Consider the following 3,682-nt stretch of genomic DNA (forward strand, 5'->3'; position numbering starts at 1 on the left):
GCACTTAAATATAGAGCTCGTAGCGGAAGTTTTAACAAAAGAAAACAAAAGGCCGGTGGCACCATTATTCATAATGCACCATCGGGATTAGCACAATCGAAAAACCACTACTCTTGCCCTTCGCTGCTATCGACAGTGTAAAATTAAGTAGCCAAACACATGCTCTTCCTCACTTGAAAAAAACTTAAAGATAGCATAATGAGTACAAAGGTACTCACAAGACTTACATAATACATATATATATTATCGGGGGATAATCTCTGATAATGAATCCGGGGTATATCGGACGTTGAGGGTGTTGATCTATATTTCCTATGGGTGCATCTCAAACTGGATTCAAGACACCAAGATTTATCCAAGTTCAGAACTCTCGTGGGATAATAGCCCTATGTCCTATGTATTGTCTTATAAATTGAATGAGCTTGTTATAGAATATCCTGCCTTATAAGCTGGGTCCTTACCCCTTTATATACAAGGGGAAAAAATGTTCATACAAATAGACTATGCCAAAACTGGTGACAAACCTACTTTGACGAAGCCTATCTATTCCTAACTCATCATGACAGTGGGTACGCACATCCATCTCGCTCTGGTCGTCCTACACACCCTGTACCATCACCAAACACCGTCACACTCACCTGTCAGACCATCCTGCAGCATTAAATGCTACGGGACAGGTCACTGCAATACCACGCAACCCCACGACCATGCCTTGCCGAAAGCGAGCGCCTGAGGAAGGAAAATGCTCGAGTGGGGTAGCATTAAATGAGATTTGACTGGTTAGGTGAGTACCTGCTCTGCGATCAGTAAGAGTTGGTCGTAGGATTTCGCTTTGCGACCAAGAGGCTGGTCGCACAAGCCTCGCCCTGCTCGCAGGATGAGGCCATGGTCTTGACACTACCTACTGTCGATTGACACCTGAGGCACCCCCTTATCTATTACACCGACAATAGCCCCCAAGCTCCCTCGTGGATATGGTGTACTAAGTGGTTCATCGCAGGAGCTCATGGTCATTGCATGCCACTTGGTCATGGTTGAGTCTGGTCGCACCACTTGGACCCCAGGTGATCATAAGTTTGCCCAGGGAGTGATCATCAACGCAACCCACATTAGTGGTCAACTTAGGAAACCGTATCCCGAGGGGAGGTTAAACATTAGCAGAAAGAGAGAGAAATGTGGGAGAGAGAGAGAGAGGAAAACATGGGAGAGAGAACATTAATTGTTGCCAGGCCCCAGGGAATTTTGGTTCCACACACGCGACCTTTCGAATTTTGCAAGGATCAGACCCCATGATGGTTGAGATACCACGACGACCCTTTAAACTGGAGTACCCACAGTTCCCCACAAATCCTTTCATCATCTCCCTTAGCCTCTAAGCCTTCAAACTCAGAGCCCTTCGTCTCTGTCTTCGTTATTGCACTCGCCGCATCTTCCACTTTGTTCGATGACGCGCACCAGCAGCGAGCCCGCCTTTCCCCGCTCCAAGTGCGATGGGGCGAGGCAGAAGTTGATGTACGACACCGGTCTACTCACCCGTTGCCTATCCTAGCAGTACCGCACTGGGGATAACGTGCCTGCTCCTTGATAGGGAGAGATCGTGCTATTCGTCTCATTCTACTTGGTGGGCCTCGTGTCGGCCTTCTCTGGGTTCTTCACCACCATCATCTCATTCTATGACATCTGCCACCTCCATCTCAACCCTAACTCCATTCTCATGCTGAGCATCTTTACTCACCTATGTGAGAACTTCATCGGGGTCGAGCCATGCCTCGACCTCTTTTGATTCATCTACACTTGCCGGTTGGTGACCGGGCCGCCTACAAGAAGCTGTGGGTTCTGCCTCCGCGACAGCGTTGCAGACTCCTATATTGAGGTGGGCCTTGAGTCATTGTGGTCAGGCTGGAGGGAGGATGTGTTCTACCTTGTAGCCGACAGTTCCTTGGATAACGTCCATGTGCCGAGCGAGCCGGATAAGGTCGCAGACAACTGGGGGAATTCGCCCACCACTACTGACCCTAGCCAAGTAGGTTGGATAGCTTTGAGAGGCCGGGTTGACGGGGTCGGACATCATGCGTAACTTCATTAAGCACCGATTGTGCCCCCTGCGGAGGTGAGCACAACCGGTGTTTCTGTATTCCAGGTAGGACGATGTCACCAGGGAGAGCCTCATAGGTAACCCCACCGCCACTTCCTTGTGTCACCATTTTGGCAAGGTGTGCGACCTCTCATGTCTCTTATGTTATTTGGATCTCACTGATGATGCCATCGACTCGCGGGTCCAAATTCTGATGTCGGCCTCCCAAAGGAAAGGCGGTCCTCTGGCCGACGCACTTTCATCGTGTGATATCACCCTGTCGGAAAGAGCATAGTGCAGGAGGGTAAGTTTGGTATTTTCAAAATTCCCACCCTCGAACCTTTTCAGGAGTTAGATTTTCACGATTTGCACCATTGCAGGGCCTCCATAAAGTTGACGTTATGCGCCCAGTCATTGATGATGTTCTGGGGCCTCTGATTTAGTTGCCTTAGGGAGGGAAATTCGCCGCGACCTCCATCCCATTGCCCAACAGAGCATGGCCCCGCCTCCTCCTAATCCATCTGGTCGCGTCTCTGAATCATCTGATCGCGGAGACGACTAGCCTACCTCGAGCCGAACGCTAACCATGGGCGGAGGTTCTACGAGCATTGTTGGTCAGCAGAGAAGCGAACAACCCCGCCCTGAGTCAGCTAGGGGCAACCAGACTGCTCGTGGCCCATTGTCGACCTCGGGCGGAGGCCTTGCAAGTGGCATCAGCCCACAGGGGTGTGACCAGCCTCGCCTTGAGCCAGCTAGGGGTGACCAGACTGCACGACAAGTGCGCTTGGTGGAGGATTTGGCTTCCACAGAGGTGCCCAAGCACGCCCGTGGGACACCGGCCACTCTCGACTCAATGGCAGACATGACCTCCTCCTCACCCAGTCAACTCAGTAGCTTTGCAAGGTTGAGAGTTGTGCTCACCCCTCTGACCACATGGTACATCTACCTGTTAGGCGTACGTATTTCAAGTTCTTTCTTGACTCCACAATTTTGTTATCACTACCCTGGTCATGACCCCTTCCCTAGTGCCTCGACTAGATATTCTAGCCCATGAGCCCGCAGTGACCCCACTACCAGAAATATCAGCCGTGTACCCCGCGTCTATAAATCCTTTTATAGGGCCCACTCCTGCCTCCGCCCTGCTTTCCTTGGTCGCCAGCCTCCCCACTTATATCAGCAAGTTGATCGATAAGAAGGAGGTGATAGATCGTAGATGCGTTGATCTGGAGAGGCTTGTGGCTGAAGAAAAAGCGGTGATGCACTCGCTTCAACAGGAGAATGCCGTGTTTCAACAGGAGAAAGCCATACTACAAGAGGAGAAGGTTGTGCTCTCCGCTCGACATTCCAAGCTGACAGAGGATGAGTAGATGACACGCGACTTTCTACAGGATGCCTTCATGGCGATGCGGGGGCCTCTGAGGAGCATCGGGCTGGAAGCCAACGAGCTGTAAGAGGAGTCTGCGCAAGGTTGGGCCACGTCATCCATGTTTTGGCATCCTGGTGGTGCGAGCAGCGGAGGACATGGTGAAGGCGGCGAAAGACACGGTGGGGTACATGCTCTGGTGCTACCATAGCCATGACCCCAACTTCAACCTCGAGGTCATCCGG

Source organism: Phragmites australis, chromosome 21, assembly GCF_958298935.1.
Source record: "Phragmites australis chromosome 21, lpPhrAust1.1, whole genome shotgun sequence".
NCBI classification, from domain to species: domain Eukaryota; kingdom Viridiplantae; phylum Streptophyta; class Magnoliopsida; order Poales; family Poaceae; genus Phragmites; species Phragmites australis.